Below are 27,236 nucleotides of genomic sequence, written 5' to 3' on the forward strand. Positions count from 1 at the left end.
CCTAAAGAATATCAGGTTCTATGAAGCTGTTAGCATTGATGCAAAGACATTTTATCTGCTTGCTTTATATTTATCTTTTCTCAGACCTGGGATTCTCAACTGTTTCTAAACCAAGAACTGCACAAGAACTGTTTTCAAGGCCACTCATGCCTTGACAATTTAATTCATACAAACTTTTTTCAGCAGGAGAGAGTAGGGTGCCTATTTCATACAATGTACCACATTAAATGTTTTGGTGAAAGAGGAAAATGAACCTGATATGGATTCTTCCCCCAAAGAGACTTATATATGGCGTGGTTGAAGAAATAAAATTACCTACATTAATTACCATGATATAGAGATGACCGCGATAGCTACAAAGAAGGGCAGTGCAAGGAGAGTTGAGCAGTGGAGTGGAGGTCAGGAAAGGCTTTGAGGAAGAGGGGCTATTTGAGCTTTGAGGAATAGGCAGGATTTAGACACAAAGAGATGGAGAAGAGCAGCTTTATTCAATCTGTCTGCACAACAGTATGTATGTGCATCACAAACTAGTTCACTACCCAGAATCAACTCTCTGTGAGTCAGGTCATCTCACTCTTATAGCCATCTCCCCAAAAACATCTTTTGGGAGTTTCAGCAACATCCTTGTCTAGACATATCTTTAGAGTTGTTTTCTCTCTCCCTGGATATTCAGTTTCCTAGTGTGTAGCCCAATGCTCCAGAGCATACATACATGTTTGTGCTTTGTCTGGAATGAATTCTTGAAAAGAGCCTTGCTGAGATTTATATTATTTGTATACCAGTGGTTCCTTTGAGATTGGAAAGACTCTACAGATGTGGCTGTCTCTAGACTTGTTTTGGAGAATAACAGAGACAGCATCCCAGTGTAAATTTCATATCCTCAGGTTTGTCTCAGCAATGCATTTCCAGTCATATGGTCTGAATGTTTCAGTCATAGAGGAAAGACACAGGAATAAAAATTAAAAAAAAAAAAAAAGGGACAGATTTCTTTTTTAAAGAGGAAGAAGAAAGGAGAAAAAAATCCCAAATGCAACAAAATGAAGGAGCAAGTTATTTGGAAATGGAGGAAATACAAAAGGGGGCAAGGGAGACAAGGAGAGGGGAGATAGGGTTGGGTGACAAGGAGTCTTCTTAAAACAGCGCAGGCCCTTCTGCCTGTTCCTGCTGTGGAAAGTGCCATGGAGTTTGCTCCCCCATGAGCACACCCATTATCAGGATTCCAAAGCATCTGTATAGCCCAGCCTTTGGTATTCCCCTCCTTGTGGGACAGAGCAAAGACAGACAGAATGCCTGGACTGGAGGAGGCGATGCATGCCAGAGAGGCCTGTGAGGACTGGAGGAAACAGACCACACTGCCCCCAGAGCCAGACACCTGTGTAAACTGCAGGAAGCTTAGAGGAGCCCAGCTGAGCTGATGGCGTCTCCACATGCACAGGGCTGCAGGAGGCAAAGCCACATGGACACAAAGGCAGGCAGGAGTGTGTATGTGTGTGTGTGCATGTGCAGACACACACATACACACACACACAGAGTCAGGGAAATGAACAGAGGCAGACTGATCTGGAAAGCAGCAGGGAAAGACTGAGAGGGAAAAAGAAATATTAAAACAAGGGAAATTATCCTCAAAAAAAGTGGCTAAAGGACTATGACTGACTAGTTCTAAATGCACTTATATTGCATTTTCATAGAAATTTATTTGCCAAAAAATATAAATAACAGCTTTCAGTGAGTTGAGTACCCAGTTAATTTAACTTCAAAAGTTGTTCAATATGTAGTTAGAGAGGAGATCACATAACAAAGAACACGTAGGTGCTTTGTAAAATCCATGTGCCCAGGCCTCATCCCAGCCCTACTGAATCAGAATTTCCAGGCCTGAGGGCTAAACCATGGGGTTACTGATGCCTACTCGTGTCGAAGACCACTTGAGAGGTGAAGAGTAGCTCGCATTTCACTGAGAGGAACACAGAGCCTATCTCTGGGAAATGAAACTGTTTACTTGCTCTGTGTTTTCAACAGAATACCTCCCATGCACACCTGAACACAGAGAGGGAAACATCGATAAAGATCTTGAAATCTGAATTCTTAGGAAAACAATATACAATAAAAGTTAACACCAAGGACATTCACAAATGTTCTAATCCGAGGGTGTAGTACTTCTTACTCAAGCATAATTATTCTCATATTTTTGGTACCCATGAGTATAGTGAAAGCTAGTGCTTCCCAAACTATGTTCCTGGAATGATAATCCCCCAGGAGACTTTTTGGAGAAGAAAGTTCAAGGAGATTGAGAATTGATACATATTTGTCCCCAGCAGCCACATATACACCAACCACTACAACCCAATGAATATCAGGGTTATTTAAAACCTATTCTAATTTATTTTAAAAAGTGTTTTCCAAACTGTGACCACAAAGCCAGTTTTCAATATAATGCCTATGAGTATCATGAGAAGCTAGTAATATTGGGTGGACTAAAAGGATCATTTGGATTTTTCCATGAGATGTAACAGAAAAACCTGAATGAACTTTTTGGCCAACCCAGTACAAGAACCTACTTTTAAAAAGCACTAGAATCTTATATCAGAGAAGGCAATGGCACCCCACTCCAGTACTCTTGTCTGGAAAATCCCATGGACGGAGGAGCCTGGTAGGCTGCAGTCCATGGGGTCACTAAGAGTCAGACACGACTGAGCGACTTCACTTTCACTTTTCACTTTCATGCATTGGAGAAGGAAATGGCAACCTGTTCCAGTGTTCTTGCCTGGAGAATCCCAGGGACAGTGGAGCCTGATGGGCTGCCGTCTATGGGGTCGCACACAGTCGGATACGACTGAAACAACTTAGCAGCAGCAGCAGAATCTTATATAAATTACCTGGTTACCAATCACAACTTCATTAAAAAAAAAAAAAGACGCAAAGCCAGTGATTTTCAGCATAGGAGCAACACAAACTAATGTCAAAAGCACACATACTGACTGGCATTCGGTATTTCCTAAGTTCCTAAAATACTTTAGATGAAGACTAAACTATGTTTTGATACACAAAAAAATCACAAACAAAAACCTTTTTGAGGAATTTGGGCTAACCGCAGCTCATGGGCCCATCAGACTGGAGAACACTTCTGGCTAATCCATAATCTAGGGAAGTAATAAACTGGATGGGCCTCTTCTTAGCTGGCCAGGATGCCCTGACATTTGGTTGCAATATAGGGTGGGATCTCATCCCATATGCTCCCAACCCCTTCACTCTGCAGCTCATCTCGGTCCCTCGCTCAGAGCCAGCACATGAGAAGGATAACCAGAAGTAGATGAAATTAACTATTGGTGAAAACACTAGGTTGATTCATAACTGCATAATTCACCAGCTCACACACGTATGTTACATAAGCAACGCTGGTTTGATCGAAAGGCCTTCAGAGAACCCTAAGGCAAATCTGGTTTCACAAAGGAACACAGGATGTGAGACAAAAATCTCATGAGGGGAATTGGGAAGATGGAAAGTTAGCAATAAAGGTAAGAATATACAAACTTTAATTTCTAAACCTAATGAGCCCAGAGGATAAAAACTTCATATGACATTTCAGAGTGGCATACATAATTGGTACTATAAAATGAACCAATAAAATAATTTTTAAAAGGCGGGCTTTTTTATCATAGAGGATGGCTTTTAGACATAGTTTTGGAGCAAATGGTTGCTAGGAAATAAGACAGAATGAGGAAACAGACTGTAAGTGATATTTGGGGTGTGTGTGCGATAGGGTGGGGTGGGCAAGATGATCTAATGTAACAAAATGTAACTAAATACATTCTTGTCTGTGGTTGGTTTGGCATCCATTTTAAGTCTTTATTTTGAAATTTCCAAAGCACACCTAACTTGGTTTTAGAATGTGAAACCTGATAGGCATTCTTTTAAAACACAGCGTCCACACGGCAGATGATGGTGGCTAGAGAGAACAACTCAGCAAGAAAATAATGAAAAATTCCATTTTATGGTTTATCAGGTCAAGATTTTGTTCATTTAGTCTCAATTTCCTTTTTAATAGAAACAGGTGTGGTTTTATTCTAAAGTAAAAATATCAAATCATCTCCTGAGTGACAATGTTATATACTATTGCTTGTTGATTCCCACTGCCTTCTTTCTCCTAAACCTCTCCCCTGTCTTACCCCTGAATATTTCAACATAGAATGAATCCAATAGCTAGGGGGATCAGTGCAGGCAGCTGGCTCCCCTGGGTGCTAAGAAAAATAGCAACTCCACCACTGCTATCATCTCAGTGACAGAAATAAAATGCTGTTTCTTGGGGCATTCTTCATCCTTTATCAGGGCTTCATTGAGTCTCAGCAGAATCTTTGTTAAAGATAAAAAAGTTATTATTACTTTTGAATTGATTAGGTTACTCTCTCAGAAGAATGAGAGTACATATTGGATAAAGGTATTTATTGATTTGGATATTTATTTGGGAAATGTTATTAATTGTAAAAAGCAGATCATAAAGTATAGGATGACCTTGTTTTGTTAAAACAAATATTCTCTTTTATAATGAAAAATGTATTGCAGGTAAAAAAAAAAAAAAGTCGCTTCAGTCGTGTCTGACTCTGCAACCCCATAGACAGTAGCCCACCAGGCTCCCCCGTCCCTGGGATTCTCCAGGCAAGAACACTGGAGTGGGTTGCCATTTCCTTCTCCAATGCATGAAAGTGAAAAGAGAAAGTGAAGTTGCTCTGTCATGTCTGACTCTTAGCAACCCCATGGGAGCTAACTGCAGCCCACCAGGCTCCTCCGTCCATGGGATTTTCCAGGCAAGAGTACTGGAGTGGGTTGCCATTTGTATTGCAGGTAACAGGCTGCTAAAATGATGGTCTCAATGTATCAGTTTGATTGAGTCATTAATAGGATAGATTCAGAATGAGTATGAGACAGTGGTGGTTTAGTCGCTAAGTCATGTCTGACTCCTGCGACCCCATGGACTGTAGCCTGAGAGGCTCCTCTGTCCATGGGATTTCCCAGGCAAGAATACTGGAGTGGGTTGCTATTTCCTTCTCCAAGGTGATATGAGACTGTGCTGTGTGCTGTGCTTAGCCGCTTCAGTCATGTCCAATTCTTTGCAACCCCATGGACCATAGCCTACCAGGCTCCTCTGTCCATGGGGATTCTCCAGGCAAGCATACTGGAGTAGGTTGCCATGCCCTCCTCCAGGGGATCTTCCAAACCCAAGGATCGAATCCAGGTCTCCCACATTGCAGGTGGATTCTTTATCATCTGAGACACCAGGGAGTATGAGACAGGCCTCTATAATTTATTTTTTTTGTTTATTTTTAGTTGAATGCTAACAATGTTGTGTTGGTTTCTGCCATATAACAACATGAATCAGCCATAAGTATACATAAGGCTCCCTTTTGAGTCTCCTTCCCACCTCACCCCCATCCCACCTCTCCAAGTCATCACAGAGCTGGGTTGAGTTTCCTGTGTTATACAGCCTATAATTTCTTACTTTAGTTCCAATTTTACAATTCTAGGTCATTTGCTAAAGGACTTTTCATTCACTTTGAGAACATGATGAGGTCAGGATAGTGAAGGGGGTTTGCAGGAAGACCACCACTGAAAAGAGTAGCTGCTGTGCTCCCCCAGCCCCAAAGCAAGAGAGTTGGAAGCGCCACCTTTTCCTCCTCCAGTCTTATGAGGATGGGCTTCCATGGGATCACTCAGAGAGCTCTGAATATATTATTTATCTTTGGGGAACACAGATGACTGGTAACTAGCACACACTAAGGGTACTAAAACATCCTGTAGCAATGGGATGGAGACAGCGCCTTGGAATTAGTCTGCCATCCTAGAGTTTGTTAAAGGAAAAGATGCATGAGTATTTCTCACAGACCAGAGAGCAGGCTAACAAAGGGTTACCTTGGGTCCCTTAAAATAAAAGTATCTAGAAGAGCAGAGAAACTCTACCAAGACACTGAAGACAGATAACAGTTGGATTCTGAGAAGCTGTGGAAGTAGTTGCAAATAACCATCCCAAATAGAATTATGTGTGGTCCTCAGTGGTGAGAATCTCTAGCAAAACAACCAAAAAGGAGTCAGATTTACCTAGGATGATCAAACTAGAAAATTTTGGAGAGTGAAAATGGAAGCTATTAATATTTATTCTTGGACAATAAATATAAGCCAACACTGACCCAAGCAAACAGTAAAGGACTGTTATCTTAATTTTTATTATCTGCCACTCAGCCTCATGCCAATGATAACAGCATTTGCTATTTAAAATTGTGCTCTTTCTTCCTTGACTAGACTATGCAGGGATGAGAAATCTTATGAGAAAAAGATATACTAGAAGCAAGAAAAGAGAAGAGGACTATATTCCCCTTTCTAAGAAATTAGTGTTCTGTTATTTACTTTTGAAATTTAAGTGAGTTTTAAGATAGTCTTTTATTGCTGATTTTTCATTTTACTGCAGTGTATCTCAAGAATACAGTCTGTACGATACTGATTTATTGACGCTTTTCAATGGTTTAACACATGTTTACTTCTGTAAATGCTGCATGTATGCTTAAAAACTAGTATTATCCATTTTCTGGGATAGAATTCCATCTATATGATATAGTACAGTACAATATAATATTAGCTCACACTTATTAACTGTATTTTTGGAGGCCTTCAAAAAGTTGTGCTTATTTTTTATCTGCCTTGACCTACTGTTTCCTAAAAAGTATATTTTAAAACTTTCAGCTAAAAATACTCATTGCTTTCTCTGCAGTTCTTTCATTTGCTGCTTGGTATACTTTGAGAAGGCAATGGCACCCCACTCCAGTACTCTTGCTTGGAAAATCCCATGGACGGAGGAGCCTGTTAGGCTGCAATCCATGGGGTTGCTAAGAGTCGGACACGACTGAGTGACTTCACTTTCACTTTTCACTTTCATGCATTGGAGAAGTAAATGGTGGCCCACTCCAGCGTTCTTGCCTGGAGAATCCCAGGGACAGGGGAGCCTGGTGGGCTGCCGTCTATGGGGTCACACAGAGTCGGACATGACTGAAGTGACTTAGCATAGCATAGCATACTTTGAGACTATATTCTTGGAACATATGCATTAGTGATAGCTCTAGCATACAGAAAATCTTAAAAAGCAGCCAGGAAAAAACACCATGTTCTTTCAAAGGAATAATTAATAGACTGACAAATAACTTGTCAACAACAAGAATGGAAGTCATAAGTTGAATATATTCAAAATACTAAAAAATAAAGAACTTAGAATTTTATTTCCAATGGAATTATCTTTCAAGATGAGGAAACAGATAAATGAATAGTAAAAGATGAAAACAGAGTTTGATGCCAACATTTCGTAAATAGAGGAAATTTTAAAGATGTATCTTAAGCAGAATGACAATGCTTCTAGATAGAAGGCTTTAGATGAAAGAAAAAAATAAATAGCAAAGAAAGTCTTAAATATATATGTGAACTGAAACAACTATTGGGAATATAAAATAGTAGAAATAGTATCATGTAGGTTACGAAAAAGATGATACTAAAACATTTTATTACAACAGTATTCAACATTTACTATTAGAAGATAAAACATCATCAGGAATAAAATATTACATGATTCTTGTAGTCTTCAGAAGGACACTAAAGTTATTGCTAAATTAAGTCTTTTATAAGTTAAAAGTGAAGGCTAGAAGTTTTTAGGATAACCGATTAAAGGATAGAAATAAAAAATATCTTCTCTAAATTAGTAGAGAAAAGGATTGAGAAAAAAACAATCATCCAAAAGAAGGCAAAAGAGGTAAGAGGTGAAAAAATTAGAAGAGAAAAGGAAGATAGAGAGAAAAAAATAAGATAACAGAAATTTGAAATGCATCAAAGTTTAAGAAGGAAGAAATTAGAAGGCTAACAAGAAATCAATAAAATTGAAAGAAGAAAAACAACGGTTAAAAAATCAAATCAAATAGCTGTTTCTTTGAAAAGGTAAAGTTGATAGACTACTGATAAGACTGACAAAGAAAAAAAAAAAAAACAGGGAGAAAGAAGACATATTTATAAAGCTCAGAAATGAAACAGGTCATCACTAGAGATGCTGATACGGAAATACTATGAACAAGTCTATAAAAAAAATTTAAATAACATGTGCCAATTGCTAGAAAAGTACCAACTATCATAACTTGCCAATAAGAAATAAACCCATAACTTTTAAATAAATTGAGTTCATAATTTTAAAACTGCCAAAAAAGAAATCTCCAGGTCCAGAGGGTTTCACAGGAGAATTCTACTCAATGTCTAAATAATAATTAACATCAAATCTACACAATTTCTTCCAGAAAATAAAAGAGAAGGAGTTCTTCTAAATTCATTCAATGAATTCTGTATTATAATACATTGATTTCAAAATCAGACGAAGATGGTACAAAAACAAAACTACCGACCAGTATCCCTCCTGAGTATAGATGCCAAAGTTCTTAAAATGTTACTAAAGAGAATTGAGCAATGTATGAAAAGAATCATACACCAATAATACCAAATGGGCTTCCCAGGTGGTACTAGTGGTAAAGAACCTGCCTGCCAATGCAGGAGACACAGGAGACAGAATTTCGATCCCTGGGTGGGAAAGATCCCCTGGAGAAGGAAACAGCAACCCACTCTGGTATTCTTGCCTGGAGAATCCCAGGACAGAGGAGCCTGGCAGGCTATGGTCCATAGGGTCACAAAGAGTCAGACATGACTGAAGCGACTTCGCATGCAGGCAGGCAATTCCAAAGGGAATTGGTATTGCCTGGAATGCAAGGCTGGTTCAGTGTTTGAATAGCAATCAGTATGAACTGGCTAAAGAAGGAAACTCCCATAATAATGTCAGTGAAGAAAATGCATTTGACAAATTCAAATTCACCTATTCACACTAAAACTTTTCAGAAAAAAGAAAGAAAAAGAATAGATGGAACATCCTCAATTTGAGAAAGGGCGTCTACCCAAAATTTATACAACTATGTTATATTTAATGGTGCAAGACTGAATGCTTTTCTTTGGAGAAGCTCGTTTTCTTGGCTCACAACTGCAGCTCTTCCATGGGCAGCAGAAGCCCTGAGGTGGTCGAAGTGGACTAAGATTTGAGCTTTGGAAGCTAACCAAGCAGACTGCTTGCAGATCCTTGGGTGGGAAAGTGCCCGTGAAGAGCTGACCACTAAGGCTGTGGGAAAATAGCCCCCTCTACGGCAGGGCAAGAAAATCTCACTGCGGCAGGTAACTACCAGAAATCAACTGAGTTTCTGATCTGGAAGCTGCTTTTCCAGACAGAGGTGGTTGAGGGAAATCACCCAGGATTTCAAAACTGACTGGAGGTTTCTGAGTGCTGCCACAGGTGAGCTTCAGGAGGCTGGTGACATGTACATGGTGGGCTTACTTGAAGATCCTAATCTGTGCCATCCATGCTGAAAGAGTCATCATTAGGCACAAACACATCCAGCTGGTATGGAGAGAGAGCTTAAGTGAAGGCATTTTTTTTTCCATGGTGTTTGTATTCTGTAAAATACTTTGGCTGTGTTTTTTATCTGTAAAATAATTTGTGACTTTTTTGTAAGAAATTTTTTTTATAACATGCTGCATTTGTACTGAAGTTATTCCACCTTTCACCTGGGATGAATGTGAAAAACGTTCACAGACCTCAGTGATGTGAGCTCTACTCAGGAGCGACAAGTTGCTAACTAACACCAGAAGGTTTGGTGCTATTTTTTGCTTCTCATGATGCAGATTTCTCTTTATGTTGACAACTTATTGGGTGGCTATTAAGGTACTTCAATTGATTAATATGTACAGGGGCCATTTGCAGTAAAACTGATTATGACTTGAAAAAATACTGAAAAATTATTAGTAACTTATTTCAAAAAGACTTTTACTTTAAAAGGGTAGCATCCAGAATCAAAAATAAAGAATTATCTTCCTAAAGCTTTCTTTAAAAAAATTTTACCAGTGGGGAAAAATATATGATTGGAGTAACTCATTTTTCACTGATGTTTTCTTCTTTACTTCATATTTCCCATACTCTTCTTAGATCTGTGATCAAAGTTCATTTGCAGTCTATAAGCTTGTTACTTTAGAGTTTGTCTTCTTCGTGACTTTAACAAAACTTTTTATTTTCAAATAATTACAGAGTCACAAGAAATTGTAAAGACAGCACAGAGAAGTCCCCTGTATTGCATAGCACAATAGGAAAAACAGGAACTTGGAACTGTTACATCTAAGTATATAGTTCTAGGAGTTTTATCATGTGTGCAGATTTGTGTAACCACTGCCACAATCAAGATACAGGACTAATCAATATTACACCATGATAAAGATCTTATCACATCTCTTTCTTCCTCTCCTTCTACCATGCCTAACCCAGGCCCCACTAATAGCTTTTCCATCTCTATAATTTTGTTATTTTGAGAATGTTATATAAATAGAATCAAATAATATGTAATCTTTTGAGATTGTCTTTTTTCATTCAGCATAGTGACTTTGAGATCCATCCACGTGATTGCAAATATTAGTAGTTTGCTCCTTTTTTATTGCTGAAGAATACTAATATTTACCCAAGTTATATATTCTAGAAAATAGTTCTTTTTAGGGGACAAGTAATTGAAGAAAAAGCTTGTGTAGTATACTTCTGGGCACAAAATGTTAGTAATATTAATAAATGTGATACTTCTGTATATTTATGTATATCAGTTTTAGGACATGCAGACAGTGCCACAAGTCTTCTTTTAAGTGTGACAGGCTCAGAGATTAATGATGAATTCAACTCTGCATCTGCTTTACTTGGCTGCCAAGAGATTTCTGGGTGTCGCACAGCAAACTTAGTGAATCTGATTGAAGAAATATTTATAGAGTGAATCAGTCAGCTGAGAAAAAGATTATGTAATTATCTCTGACACTAAAACAAACATGGTGAAAGCCATGAGTGATTTAAGAAGGAACCCCAAGCATAGGATGCTGTGTTCTCACCCTTTATTGGTGTCCATTTTTGGCTGCTTAAGGGAGGACAGTAAAACTCGTTCCTGATATTTCATCTTGGCTGAAAGGGAATGGCCCCAGATTTGACTTTAAACATACTGATTCATGTACTAGAAACTTAAGTAGAATTTCAGGAATTGTGATAAGAAATTCAGAAATGTGATAGGAAAATTGGTCCTTAAGGTAGAAGTTAGTTTCTGTTAGTGTTTGAGTCTTTCATCATATTAAATTTCTATATCTTTGTTTGTTCTCCACTTTTCAGCCTAAGAGCATTGTAAACATTTGTCACTTATAATGAATTGCATGCGGAGAGGTGGGGGGGAGAGCATAGGCAGAAGCAGTCCTGAGCGAGTGTGTAAACTCTAAATTAATAACAGCCCTTAATCTATTACAGAAAATTGATGTTCTCTAAAGCAGTGTTTTAAAGTGGGGCACATTTACTCAGTCAGAATGGCCTAATGGACAGAAGACTGGCAAAAGATTCTACTTGTCTACAGCTCTTCCAGGGCCCACCTCTAAACCAGCTATGGGACCATGTATATCATATAACTCCTTTAGACCTCAATTTTTTTTCACCTATGAAATGATGCTGCTAAATAACATCAATGATCCTCATAAATTGCCAAGGGTCATTTATTCAAGAATTAAATCATCAAGGGTTATTATTCAAACTTCTTAAAAAGCAATATGGTAGTGGGGATGGGAATAGAAATTTTGAGGGGAATAATGAAAGTCTGGGCTAGCCCCTGTGGAGAAAGAAAGAGTAAGCCAGCCAGAGATGTGTGCAAGGATGGACCTGGGTTGCTTGGGTGCCAGCTGAGTGTGGGATTCTTTGGTCTTCATCTTCATGAAGGTGTGAGTTTCCTGCAACAGCTCTTGGCAAATAATTTTTTTATATGACATGTCTACTATGTTTTAGTGGCCAAAGAGCCAATATTAGATGAACAAATGAAAAGATTATTAGATTATGGGGTTGAGATCTTAGGCTCATTATCTCTCAATTATGTTTCAACCTAGGATCCTATAATCCTGTGATGCACAAGAATGCAGGTGAAAAGGGTTAAGGGAACAGATAAAAGAGAAATTAATTTTACATCAGAAGAATCAAGGAGGCTTGATGAAGGCAGGATCTGAGCCTAGATGTGTGCATGCCATCTGATGGACTGCTCTGATTGTGTGTATCACAATCCAGAGTCCAAGAAATAATTTCAGAAGCATGACAATAATTTCGGAAGCATGACAACAAACTCTTGGAGAATAGCATGTTATCTTTACTGTAGGTTTTCTTAGGTGGAGGGGCCGAAAGTTTCACAAAGTTCTTCACTGATAAGCTTCTGAAATTTGTTTCAGAAGTTTGACACAGAATTTTCTCTCTAAATCTTCCACTCACAACAGATACAAGAACTTTTCTCCATCTCTCATCTGCATAGTACTCTCTCCACACCACCATTCTCCTGCCCTGCCATCCAGGTGGAGAGGACCTCCACCCCTTCCCTGAAGCTGTGCAGGTCCCTCCATGAGCACCCACGGATCCAACAAAGGCCTCCCCTGGGTCCTCAATTTTCCCCACAGGGAACATGCACAGGGCTCTTGGGACACAGGCTTCATTTCTCACCCTGACCACTTTCCTCCTGAAATATTCTTGAGAAGAATGCCTGGTGAAAAACTCTATCTCAATACAGTTAAAATCTTGAAAAGTGTTGTGAAAGTGCTAGTTGATCAGTCGTGTCTGACTCTTTGCAACCCCATGAACTGTAGCCCGCTAGGCTCCTCGGTCCATGGGATTTTCCAGGCAAGAATACTGGAGTGGGTTGCCATTCCCTTCTCCAGAGGATCTTCTCAACCCAGGGATCAAACCCTGGTCTCCTACATGGCAGGTGAATTCTTTACCATCTGAGCCATCAGGGAAAAGTGAAAGTGAAAGAAAAGTGAAGTTGCTCAGTCGTGTCCAACTTTTTGCGACCCCATGGACTGTAGCCTACCAGGCTCCTCGGTCCATGGGATTTTCCAAGCAAGAATACTGGAGTGGGTTGCCATTTCCTTCTCCAGGAAATCAGGGAAGCAAGAGTCATATAAGTGCAGTTGCTTGAAACTAAAATTAAAATGTAAGTTGCATACAGAAATATACATAATCTGTTGGTAATCTGGTAGAGGGGATAGTTGGATAGACTCCGGTAGTTTCCCTTCTCTGCTGGCTCTGAGTCCAATTTCTCCTAATGTAGTTCAGCAGATGGACTGTCTTGTTCTGAATCTGTTACACACATGCTGTACCACATCACTCTGGACATGAAAATACCACCCTTCGTCTTATCCCTAAACATCTGTGTGCATAACAAACCTCTCGGAACATTTAATAACAACAAGAAAGGGCCCACACCACAGATAATTTAATGCTTAATACTCAATTCCACTGTTCTCAGAAGTTCCATGACTATTTCCTACAAGTTAGCACAGATCCCCTGAGAAGGCAAAAGAGAGCCAAAAGAGAAAATTTTTAAAGGACCAGGAATACAGAATCATTTAGCCTAAAAGATCTTAAGAGCAAGAAGCCAGATGAGGACTGATCTTGAAGATCTTCAATTAAATCAACTACTTCCCCTTTCCTTATCCTATACAAAATCTCAAACTGTTCAGAGAAAAATATAGTGGGAACTTATAGATATTTAGATATTTATTTGAACTACAAATCCACTGTTTTCAGTAGCAGAAAATTATGGACTATAGCCCACCAGGCTCCTCTGGCTATGGGATTCTCCAGGCAAGAATACTAGAGTGGTTTGCTATGCCCTCCTCCAGGGGATCTTCCCAACCTAGGAATCAAGCCCCCATCTCCTGCATTGGCAGGTGGGTTCTTTACCACTATGCCACCTGGGAAGCCCACTTAGTACAAATCCATTGTTTTCAATAGAAGAATTATACTGTGAAATTTAAGGTCATTGGCTTTAACACTGCTTTAGGAAATATGCAAAAAAATAGAGAAATAAAAACTATTTAAAAATATGCATAAAATCTAAAAGTACCTTTATTTTAGATCTTAATATATACCCATCTAATTTTTACTGTTTTTCTTTTTCAGTCTAAATAAATATATGTACACATACACACACATATATATATATGATATTGTTATTGTACAGTAAGTACACAGATCAATTACCATTTCAAATAGGCTTCACTCTACCTATGGAGCTTAGGAAGAATCAAGAGTGGGGGTTCCTATTTTGAGATTATGAAAACTGAAGCACAAAGGGGTTAAATGCCTTTCTCACCACAAGGTCACAGAGAGAATCTATGCCAGGGAAAGAGAGAAGGGGCCTCTCCTTCATTGCATACTGTTTTATATGTTAACCATCAGGCACATGCTAAGTCAATGGATGCTGGCACTTTACATAAATATATGATGATGCAGTGCTATATATAATAAAAATCTGAAGCATGAAATGTGGAAGCAATTCAAGAAAACAGATCTCACTTTTTTGCCTTTGTCAGAGTCAGAATCTGACATGCTCTGATTAAAATTCAACATCTGCAGGCATTTAAAATTAAAATATACAGGTATTCATGTTTTCCTCCTTCCACAGTGTTTTATTGCTGCTTTTTTCATCTTAAATATTAAAAACATTACATTATTTTATTTCATATGTCGAACTTCATGTCTCAGTATATTACACATTGCCCTTTCACCCCTGAGCTCTGGTTCAAATCCAGCTCTTAGCTGGGGAAATAAAAAACATCTGAAATTATTTACAGACTCATCTCGAGGCCTAATGGACTGCAGTTTACGTTAACTTGACAAACACAACAAACAAACAGATTTGCCGCAAATTAAAATGTTTATGTGAAAACATTCGGGAATGAATGGTATAAAAAGGCCTCTCAGACAGACCTAAAGCCGTGCCTTCATTTCACAGAGAATTTGAAACAAAGACGAAGAAAAATCTGGGCTGCACCTGTCCCACCCAAAACAGGTGAACGAAATAGTCAGGTCATAGGAATCCTCCTCCACCATTTTGCAGATGGCGGAGGTGGGGGCGGGGGTGGTAGAGGGGGGAGAGCTGGGGGTGGGGGGTGGGAATTACAGTTTGGAAGGACTCAAGGGATGGAAGGATAAGAGAAAACAGCCCTAAACTCAATCGTCAGCTGTATCACATTACTCTTTTGTTCTTGCAAAAATTATTTATCGAGGCATGCACTGCACAAAAACACTTTGCTGGGTACTTTTTCATTGGTGCCTTCCAGCAAGTCAGGAAAATCAAGGTAACTTTGTCCAAAGGCAAATCAAAGAAATAAGTCAATTATTCTCTTGAGGGCCAACTTTTATGAACAAGTTTATAGTTCATGATTTAAAGACAAAGAGACCATAGGCCATTAATGTTAAATCTGCACCACCACCCGCCACCACCCCCTGCCCCGCCCCAGCAGTTGATGATAACTGCCTTCAGAGGCAAGGGGTAAGCAGGCTGGGACGGGCCTGCTGGGGCTGGGGAGGGCATGCCCCACATAAAGCATTCCTACTTTTTAAAATATGCAGTACCATGTAGTCCAAATAAAATACACGTGCAGGCCACCAACAGGGAATCTCTTCCCTAAGCCCCTCTCGAAGCCCCACAGTTGATGACCAGAGTCACCATCCTGATGGGTCGGATCTGTCCCTTTCTCCTCCATCCCCTCTTCCCTCCCCCATTGCCTCATCTTCAGAAGCAATTGCACGTACAAGGGGAACAGATAATTCAAGTCCCTAAGTCAGAAGTTCGGAGTGTACCACAGTCCCTCAGGGATTCACCAAATGCGTGTTCCCTGACCCGTTCCCAGAGATCCTGATTCTGAAGGTTTGGCATGGGGCCTGGAAGTATGCATTTTTAAGGATTTTCAGATGATGTGGATCACCTGAAAGTTGTTCAAGGGCAACGCTTTGGAGAATACTGTCTATGCTGTAGCCGGGACCCACCTCCTGTTCTCAATGGATTTATCAAAGACCAATACAGTGGATACACCCACCCCTGTCATTTTCATTGCTTCCCTTCCAGTGTCTTTAAGGGCACTGGGGGCTAGAATTATCCTAGACAGAGGATCTGATACAGCTGAGGATAAGACAGAGCATTTCAGATGATATGATGGGGGCCATCCCATGTCTCCCCTAGTGGGTGACTCACAAGCTCACTCAGTTGTCTTCTTGGTAGCACACACCACTGTTTCGTGTTCTCTTGTGGCAGAAGGGCCTTCCTCCCAACCCACCTACAGAGTGTAAACCTGAAATTTGGTTTTAATATTTGCTTAAATTTGGCTTATCTTTGCTTTTAATCCGCCACACAACAGCAACAGAAAGCCTCAGGCACCAATTTTGGATGGTAGAGAACCATTTACAAGGTGTTAAGTGACACACTGAGAAAGGCCATGGTAAGGGAAATGTTGAATTCAAGTTAGCTCTGAATCAAGATCTTGTAATCCTTTTTTGATTTGAATTCCAATTTATGATCAGTTTGAAAGGTCTTCCCCAGGTCCTTTCAGCTTCTCAGTAGCACACTCAGAAATACTTGATTCTCTCATACCTTCTAAGTGAAGTTTCTGCCAAGACAGAGCTGCACTCAGCATTCAAATTTGGTAGCATTAACTCCAGTAACATAACTGACATTCCACTTAAGCGAAGGGGAAAAAAATCATAAAAACCTGCTTCACTTAAAATTTGACAAGTCCCTAACAGAGTAACTGGGATACTCTCTCCAAGCATTTTCAGTCCTGCCTTTGCCATATCTGTCCCTGGAGTGTGTTCATGAACATCTTCAGTTCAGTTAGGGCATCATAAATCCTTTTCTTTTGACACCCAGCCCCCAAACAAGGTATGTGTTGGACAGACGGCATTAATCATTGGGTGCTGATCTGGCTCCTGGGCAGATAAAATACCTTGGCGAGGGGAGAATGGTATGGTTCACTTTGCATCGTCTTCTGCACTGCCTTCGCCATAAGATACCTTATAGTCAAGGCCAGTCAGATGAGAAAAAAAAAAAACATTCTCCTCTATTTAGGAATTTCATGGGAACAATCCAAATTCAGTTAATGAACTCACCTCGGTCACACATGATTATAGCTAGACAAGAGCGACAGAGGATGGATTTTGTAGTGGGGACCGAAATAGGGATAACTGGGGTTTTGCCCTAGTATGCATTATGGTAGGTGCTTTAAAATTGGAAAATTGGTATTTTTTTTTATGTTGGACATTACTATATGGGCCAGTTACAATAGGCAGAGAGAGGAATTTCGCACTTCCTGTGAAGGGTTTTGTTATTAGAAACACCACAGTGGGGTCAAAGGTACACTATCTTGAAAAGAAGTTTTCAAAAATAAGACAAAAGCAATTTTCTTTGATAAAAGTTAACTCAGATTTACTTAACTGACAAGCCAAACAACAATCATTTATCAAGACTCTGCTATATTTACAGGACTATATGCTAAATTAGTAACAGTATAAGACAACCTAGATAGCATATTCAAAAGCAGAGACATTACTTTGCCAACAAAGGTCTGTCTAGTCAAGGCTATGGTTTTTCCTGTGGTCATGTATGGATGTGAGAGTTGGACTGTGAAGAAGGCTGAGTGCCAAAGAATTGATGCTTTTGAACTGTGGTGTTGGAGAAGACTCTTGAGAGTCGCTTGGACTGCAAGGAGATCCAACCAGTCCATTCTGAAGGAGATCAGCCCTGGGATTCCTTTGGAAGGAATGATGCTAAAGCTGAAACTCCAGTACTTTGGCCACCTCATGCGAAAAGTTGACTCACTGGAGAAGACTCTGATGCTGGGAGGGGTTGGGAACAGGAGAAGGGTCGACAGAGGATGAGATGGCTGGATGGCATCTCTGACTCGATGGACGTGAGTCTGAGTGAACTCCGGGAGTTGGTGATGGACAGGGAGGCCTGGCGTGCTGCGATTCATCGGGTCGCAAAAAGTCAGACGAAACTGTGCGACTGAACTGAAGACAAAATAAGACCTTTCCATACTTTCCAAAAGCATAAAATCTGTGCAAACAGTTGAGACTGACTTAAGATGAGGAAACAATTATAACTCCAACATCCAGCACTGAGTGTGTTTGGCCCATAATAGATATTTAATCTTTTCTTACATGCACAATAAATGAACATTAAAATTTGAGATACAGATTATAAATTCTATAGATCCAATAAGAGATGGTGTTTAAGTGTAAGAGGCATATTTCAAGCTCCTTTGACCATGGTGCCCAACTCTCAAGAAGCAACTTGGGGAATCATGTCCCACAGAACTTGCTTTGGGAACTCTAGCTCAGACACACTTCATGGGAGATGTAGAATTCCTACTGGGTGATGCAAAGAGCAAAGGATTAAATGGGTAGAAATAAGGAGAAAATCCAGGCAGACAGAATAACAGGAAAAAAAGGCAGATGTAAGAGCTAACCTAGAGCATTGGCGGCGGGGAGGGGGGGCGGGCGGGGGAGGTGGGGCAGTGGTCAGGGAAGTTTACTTAAGTGGTATAACTTAAATCTCTAGAGCATGAATGAACTGGGTTTTTATAATACCCTGGTTGGCCAAATAGCACTTGTTCACTTCATGGGAAATATATGGGGAAACAGTGGAAACAGTGTCAGACTTTATTTTTGGGGGCTCCAAAATCACTGCAGATGGTGACTGCAGCCATGAAATTAAAAGACGCTTACTCCTTGGAAGGAAAGTTATGACCAACCTAGATAGCATATTCAAAAGCAGAGACATTACTTTGCCAACAAAGGTCCGTCTAGTCAAGGCTATGGTTTTTCCAGTGGTCATGTATGGATGTGAGAGTTGGACTGTGAAGAAGGCTGAGCGCCAAAGAATTGATGCTTTTGAAGTGTGGTGTTGGAGAAGACTCTTGAGAGTCCCTTGGACTGCAAGGAGATCCAACCAGTCCATTCTGAAGGAGATCAGCCCTGGGATTTCTTTTGAGGGAATGATGCTAAAGCTGAAACTCCAGTATTTTGGTCACCTCATGCGAAGAGTTGACTCATTGGAAAAGAGTCTGATGCTGGGAGGGATTGGGGGCAGGAGAAGAAGGGGACGACAGAGGATGAGATGGCTGGATGGCATCTCTGACTCGATGGACGTGAGTCTCAGTGAACTCCGGGAGTTGGTGTTGGACAGGGAGGCCTGGTGTGCTGCGATTCATGGGTTTGCAAAGAGTAGGACATGACTGAGCAACTGAACTGAACTAACTGAAATAGGTGGCGAAAGCCTGAGGTAAACTTGTAATGGGACTATAAGCACTTGGATTTATAATCTCTTAGAAAACTGGCAATCCATTAGATCATATTTGGGGTCCTGAATACAGACCACCAAGCCTAATAGCTTCCCAGTTCTATCAAAAGCATTTGCAGAGACTGTGTTTAGGAGGGGAGGAATATGTGTTTAGGCAGAGGAATATGAAGGAAAGGGGGCAAGTCTTCTTTATATACTTTTCTTCAAAGTAAGAGATAACACTACAAAGTTTGTGGATCTTGATGGTTTTATTTCTTCGCTGATATGTCAACATCTTGTAATATACAATCATTTCTTACATCTCCTTCACTTTTTTTTTTCTAAATGAACCTGCAGGAAAAATTCTGATAGTTACCCTTTTTGTCCTGTTTTGAGCAGGCAATAAGCCGTGTCTGTGAAGTGAATCACCTCAACTCTTTATTTCATTTCCTCTTTTGGATTAAAAGGAGTGAACTCGAAGATGGCCTTTCAAACTCTACTTACCCTTCATACTAAGAGTGCTACTTTGTTTTGTAATTTATTTTGAAATTGGAGTATAATTGCTTTACAATGTTGCATTCGTTTCTGCTGTACAACAGCGTGGATCCTCATAAGTATCCAAATATCCTCTTCCTCTTGTGCCTCCCTGCACCCACCTCCCCCATCCCGCCCCCTAGCTACTTTTGATGTTGAAACAAGTCCTGTCAGGTGAAGGAAATCCATATCCACCTAAGCCCTCTGCTGAGGACTCTGCAACCTGGAGGCAGCCCTTTTTCAGGACTTGCCTATCTAACCAGCACCATCACTACAGCCAGTCACTCTATATTCTTCTGACGTTTTTACAGATATATCTTTTCTACCAGAATGTGAAATACTTGATTTAAGGGCCAGATGGTTTTCATGTTTGCCTACCTAATCCTATTTCTGAAGGCAAAACCCAGAGGTAGTACGGCCTGGTGTTGAGAACATAGGCTCAGGCCCTGAGTGAGTTGGAATCCTGGCTTGGCCAAGTTACAGGTTGCACGGCCCTTGGAAATTTGCTTATGTTCTCTCTATGCCTCTGTCTCATTACTTATAAACAGGATTAAAATGATAGCTATTATACTTTATGATAGGATGTTGTTGTTGTTCAGATGCAAAGTCATGTCCAACTCTTTGCGACCCTAAGGACAGCAGCACATCAGGCTCCTCTGTCCTCCACGACCTCCCAGAGTTTCTCACATCCATTGAGTCAGTGATGCTGTTTAACTATCTCATCCTCTGCCACACCCTTATGATAGGATAAATAAGCATAAAGTACTTAGAACCATGATTAGGTTATTTTTAGGAACCAACACATACTAGGTGTTCAGCAACTGCTTGAATAAAAGAATGTCTATCAAAATAGGGGGTTATATGGGAATCGATCATTATTAATAAAATACATATGTAGAATTTGTGGAGAAAACAAAGTTAAATAAGAGAGTCCATGCCAGTATGAAAATTAAAGGCTAAAAGGAAAATTAAGCCATGAACACGTGCAGTTACAACACCAGACAGAATATGATAAACACTCTGTAAGAAGAAACAAAGTGTAGCAGGAGTTCAGAGGAGAGGAGAGATGATTTCCAACAGAGGGGATCAGTAGAGGCTTCGTGGCTGAGTTGATATATCTTTCAACAGACCAGAGCTGTGTTTACACAGCATCTGTTCCATCATCTCCCCTAGTCTTCTTCCCCCTGGAGATTAGTAGATTAAAAGAGGAAAAATCCTTCTTTACAATACACAGAAATTGAGATTTAGAGAGTCAAATTTGCATCTTGTTTGGGGCTAATCACTTAAATTCCAAGTTCTGTTTTTGAACAACAAGGACAGGGGACAGGTTTTCCCAAAGGGCTGTCTGCTGTTTTGTGCAACCAGAAACCTTTTTCTGCCAAGCACCAGAGGCATATGCATGAGCGTAACACCAGGAGAGCAGCCAAGGCCCCACTTGAGCTGCTTTTATTGTTTGTCTAAAGTGGATGTTTTTCCAAGCAAACTGCATTGTGTTCCAAAAGGAGATCCATCATACTTGTCTTTTTGGTTGCAGAGCAGGAATCAAAATGATGGGCTGATAGGTGCCTGGGCCAAAGGAAAAGATGCTCCAGATCAGAGGCCCCTCCCTTTGCCTGGTCCTTTTTAAGATCAAGAAAATCTGTGGAATGAAAATGTAGCGACTGACCTTGAAGGAACCATTCCCTAGGGTTTGACATTCAGGGAGTTCTGGACACTTGGGAAACCCAACCCAGCCACTGGGAGCTTTCACCCAAACCACATGGAGGGCAGAACCAGTTTACATTTGTCCAGTGAGGTATACTTCTTAAATTCTGGGATGTTAAATCACATTTTGAAAGTTTGGATGCTTCTAGGGTATATAGCCCAGATTCCCAACCCCAGCAAATATATGCACTCCTAACTGCATCAAGACTATTGTTAAGTATTTTCTGAACATTAATACCATAAATTCCTTAATATTTGACACAAAATATATATCTATCCTTAAAAATTCATGTTTTTGTGGCTTTTCAAAGAAGCCTATATTTGAAATTATGATCCTTGCTTTTCAATGTCTCAACACACTAGACTGGTTTCAAATTACTAAATCTGAGTCAAGTGCAGAATTTTAAGACACTAGCCTAGTACAACTCCATAAAGAATATGTCCAGGATCTTCCTGCGCCTATTTTTTTCATTTTTTATATCTAGTCTGCCTATAAGTTTTGTCAAACCTTCTACAGTCTTATTTTTCTTTGTCTCTGTGTTTTTAATCCCCAAACCAAAACCCCAGTAAGTTATTCAAATAACTGCCTAACCTGTCTTCCAGCAAAAGCTTTTCCAGCAAAAGAGCCATTTTAAATCATATATCCAGTAAAAACAAAAATTTGTAGCAACAAATGGGGAACTATTGTTCCCTCCCCCATTTGCTGTGCCTTAGGAATCAGGGCACTTCCCTGATAGCTTAGTTGGTAAAGAATCCACCTGCAATGCAGGAGACCCTGGTTGAATTCCTGGGTTGGGAAGATCCTCTATAGAAGGGATAGGCTGCCCACTCCAGCACTCCTGGGCTTCCCTGGTGGCTCAGCTGGTAAAGCAAACACCTGCAATGCAGGAACCTGGATTCAATCCCTGTGTTGGGAAAGATCCCCTGACCCACTCCAGTAGTCAGGCCTAGAGAATTCTATGAACTTTATAGTCCAGGCAGTCACAGAGACTCAGAAACAACTGAATGACTTTCACTTTCACTTTAGGAATCAGAATGCCTTCTACAGAAAGGCTTAATAGCTAGGGAGGTCAGTTTGCAGAGGCTATCTCAGACTTCCAACAGTATCTCAGGACAAGTCACAATGCCATTCTTTCCCACAGGCACACTCTCCATGAGTTGGCCAACCCCTGCCTCCTGTATACCCATAATGCATACTTATCTCCTGGGTGACCTTTCACTGGCACGTCCTCCTTCACCATTAGTCCAACACAGCTTAGCCTAATACCTCCTCTTGCCAATTCCTCCATACCCAGCCCTCTACCAAATTTCGTCATCGCATCCTGTGGGCTTCTCTTAATCCACAATCCACTGTTCACTTCTCTCAAGTTGTTTCCTTTATCTCATGCTGATTTCCTTAGCTGACATCATTTCTCCCACAGCTCACGGACGAGGCCACTGCTACTTGTTCGGTTCAGTTCAGTTCAGTCACTCAGTCGTGTCCGACTCTGCAACCCCATGGACTGCAGTACGCCAGGCTTTCCTGTCCATCACCAACTCCCAGAGTTTACTCAAACTCACGTCCATAGAGTTGGTGATACCATCCAACCAGCTCATCATCTGTCGTCCCCTTCTCCTCCCACCTTCAGTCTTTCCCCAGCATCAGGGTCTTGTCCAGTGAGTCAGTTCTTCACATCAGGTGGCCAAAGTATTGGAGTTTCAGCTTCAGCATCAGTCCTTCCAATGAATATTCAGGACTGATCTCCTTTAGGATGGACTGGTTGGATCTCCTTGCTGTTGAAGGGACTCTCAAGAGTCTTCTCCAACACCACAGTTCAAAGCATCATTGTTTTTTTTGGTGCTCAGCTTTCTTTATAGTCCAACTCTCACATCCATACATAACTACTGGAAAAACCATAACTTTGACTAGATAGACCTTTGTTGGCAAAATAACATCTGCTTCTACTTGTAGTCTATTCCAGTTCTCTCTACCTCCATGTCTACACCTTTAGACCATGATTTGATTCCACAATCATACAGCAAACTCTTACTGAAGTCTGCGCTGTCCATTTATACCACCTCCCTCACTAATTTAAGATTTCTCCCAAAAACTCCAAATAGGCACCTAAGTTTTCTTCTTCATTGTATTCAAGGCCATTGACCTCGATGATTTTAACACATACACCGTGGACTTTACTCATTCAAGAAGAATGAGTAACCCTTCTGTTACTCGACACAGCTGACTCAAACCTCCTTAAATCCAAGTCCTCCTTTACTCTCATCGCACTCAAAATATTGTCACTTCTACTCTAGCTTCTTCTCTAGGTCCTCTTTAGTCATTCATTCGTGTCCGACTCTTTGCAACCCATGGATGGTAGCCCGCCAGGGTCTTCTGTCCATGGGATTTCCCAGGCAAAAATACTGGATCGGGTTGCCATTTCTTTCTCCAGGGAATCTTCCCAACCCAGGGATCGAACCCAGGTCTCTTGCATTGCAGGCAGATGCTTTAGTGTTTGAGCCACCGAGGAAGCCCCCTCTTTCTTCTCTGTTCCATAAACTGATGTGTCCTCCAAGATTCCGTTCTTTACTTTTTAAATTTTTGCACTCTAGAAATCTCATCTGCTGCTTAATTCTACATGGATAAATCTATAATTCTTACACCTTTACAAGGCTTAATGGTCATATTCAACTGCCTAATGGCCCACTCCCATCCAGATGTATTTTTGGCATCTCAGTATGTCATCAAGTCCTTTCTTCCTCCTGATTTCTCTATTCCCATTACTTTTTCAAACATTTTCCCAGTTATACAAGTTTAAAACCTAAGAATCATTACATTTACCTCCCTGGCCAAATCTATTAACTCCTGTTAGCTGTTTTCTTGTTTTACCTTTCAACTAGTCTTTTTTAATTCATGTCCCTATAAAGTAAATATCATTATCTCCATTTTATGAATACAACTTTAGAGCTTAAGTATTTCCCAGTGTTACAAATCTGGTAAGTTTTTGAGACAGGGCTAAAATTCAGGTCAATCTAAGGCCAGAACCTGGATTTTTTCCGCTCATTAAACATCCTCTCCCCAAACAGATAACACTGTTAAACAAAATAAGAATAATATAAAATATGTGCAATTAGCAATAAAGGGTTCTATACCTCAACATAATAAAAGCCATATATGATAAACCCACAGCAAACATTATCCTCAATGGTGAAAAACTGAAAGCATTTTCCCTAAAGTGAGGAACAAGACAAGGGTGCCCACTCTCACCACTACTATTCAACATAGTTTCAGAAGTTTTAGCCACAACAGTCAGAGAAGAAAAAGAAATAAAAGGAATCCAGATTGGAAAAGAAGAAGTAGAATTCTCACTGTTTGCAGATGACATGATCCTCTACATAGAAAACCCTAAAGACATCACCAGAAAATTACTAGAGCTAATCAATGAATATAGAAAAGTTGCAGGATATAAAATTAATACACATAAACCCCTTGCATTCTTATACGTTAACAATGAGAAAACAGAGAAATTAAGGAAATAATCCCATTCACCATTGCAATTAAAATAATAAAATACTTAGGAATAAGTTTACCTAAAGAAACAAAAGACCTATATATAGAAAACTATAAAACACTGATGAAAGAAATCAAAGATGACACAAATTGATGGAGAAATACACCATGTTCATGGATCAGAAGAATCAATATAGTGAAAATGAGTTTACTACACAAAGCAGTCTGTAGATTCAAGGCAATCCTTATCAAGTTATAAATGGTATTTTTCCAGAACTAGAACAAATAATTTCACAGTCTGTATGGAAACACAAAAAATCTTGAATAGCCAAAGCAATCTTCAGAAAGAAAAATGGAACAGGAGGAATCAACCTGCCTGACTTCAGACTATACTACAAAGCTATAGTCATCAAGACAATATGCTACTGGCACAAAGACAGAAATATAGATCAATGGAACAAAATAGAAAGCCCAGAGATAAATTCACACACCTATGGACACCTTATTGTTGACAAAGGAGGCAAAAATATACAATGGAGAAAAGACAATCTCTTTAACAAGTGGTGCTGGTCAACCACCTGTAAAAGAATGAAACTAGAACACCTTCTAACACCACACACACAAATAAACTCAAAATGGATTAAAGATCTAAATATAAGACCAGAAACTATAAAATTCTTAGAGGAAAACATAGAACACTCTCTGACATAAATCACAGTAGGATCCTCTCTAACCCACCTCCCAGATTAATGGAAATAAAAGCAAAAATAAACAAAAGGGCCCTAAATAAACTGAAAAGCTTTTGCACAATGAAGGAAACTATAAGCGAGGTGAAAAGACAACCTTCAGAATGGGAGAAAATAATAGCAAACAAAGCAACTGACAAAAAATTAATCTCAAAAATATACAAGCAGCTCATGCAGCTCAATACCAGAAAAGTAAACGACTCAATCAAAAAATGGGCCAAAGACTGAATAGACATTTCTCCAAAGACATACAGATGGCTAACAAACACATGAAAAGATGCTCAGAGAAATGCAAATCAAACCACAGTGAGGTACCATCTCACACTGGTCAGAATGGCTGGCTATCAAAAAGTCTATGTACAATAAATTCTGGAGAGGGTGTGGAGAAAAGGGAACCCTCTTACACTGTTGGTGGGAATGCAAAATATTACAGCCACTATGGAGAACAGTGCAATGATTCCTTAAAAACTGGAAATAGAACTGCCATACAACCCAGCAGTCCCACTGTTGGGCATACACACCAAGGAAACCAGAATTGAAAGAGACACATGTACCCCCATATTCATCGCATCACTGTTTACAATAGCTAAGACATGGAAGCAACCTAGATGTCCATCAGCAGATGAATGGATAAGAAAGTTGTGGTACATGTACACAATAGAATACTACTCAACTATTAAAAAGAATGCATTTGAATCAGTTCTAATGAGGTGAATGAATCTGGAGCCTATTATACAGAGTGAAGAAAGTCACAAAGAAAAACATCAATACAGTCTATTAACACATATATATGGAATTTAGAAAGATGGTAATGATGACCCTATATATGAGACAGCAAAACAGACACGAAGAACAGGCTTTTGGACTCCGTGGGAGAAAGCAAGGGTGGGATGATTTGAGAGAATAGCATTGAAACATGTATATTACCCTATGTGAAACAGATGACTAGTCCAAGTTCAATGTATGAAACAAGGCACTCAAAGTCAGTGAACTGGGACAACCCAGAGGGATGGGATGGGGAAAGAGGTGGGAGGGGGGTTCAGGATGGGGGAACACATGGCACCCGTGACTGATTCATGTCAACGTATGGCAAAAAACACCACAATATTGTAGAGTAATTCAATTCAGTTCAGTTTGGTCACTCAGTCATGTCCAACTCTTTGCAACCCCATGAACCACAGCACGCCAGGCCTCCCTGTCCATCACCAACTCCCAGAGTCCACCCAAACCCATGTCCATTGAGTCAGTGATGCCATCCAACCATCTCATCCTCTGTCGTCCCCTTCTCCTCCTGCCCGCAATCTTTCCCAGCATCAGGGTCTTTTGAAATAAGTCGGCTCTTTGCATCAGGTGGCCAAAGTATTGGACTTTAAGCTTCAACATCAGTCCTTCCAATGAGCACCCAGGACTGATCTCCTTTAGGATGGACTGGTTGGATCTCCTTGCAGTCCAAGGGCCTCTCAAGAGTCTTCTCTAACACCACAGTTCAAAAGCATCAATTCTTCAGTGCTCAGCTTTCTTTATAGTTCAACTCTCACATCCATACATGAC

The sequence above is a fragment of the Bos indicus genome, chromosome 10 (genome assembly GCF_029378745.1).
Source record: "Bos indicus isolate NIAB-ARS_2022 breed Sahiwal x Tharparkar chromosome 10, NIAB-ARS_B.indTharparkar_mat_pri_1.0, whole genome shotgun sequence".
NCBI lineage: Eukaryota > Metazoa > Chordata > Mammalia > Artiodactyla > Bovidae > Bos > Bos indicus.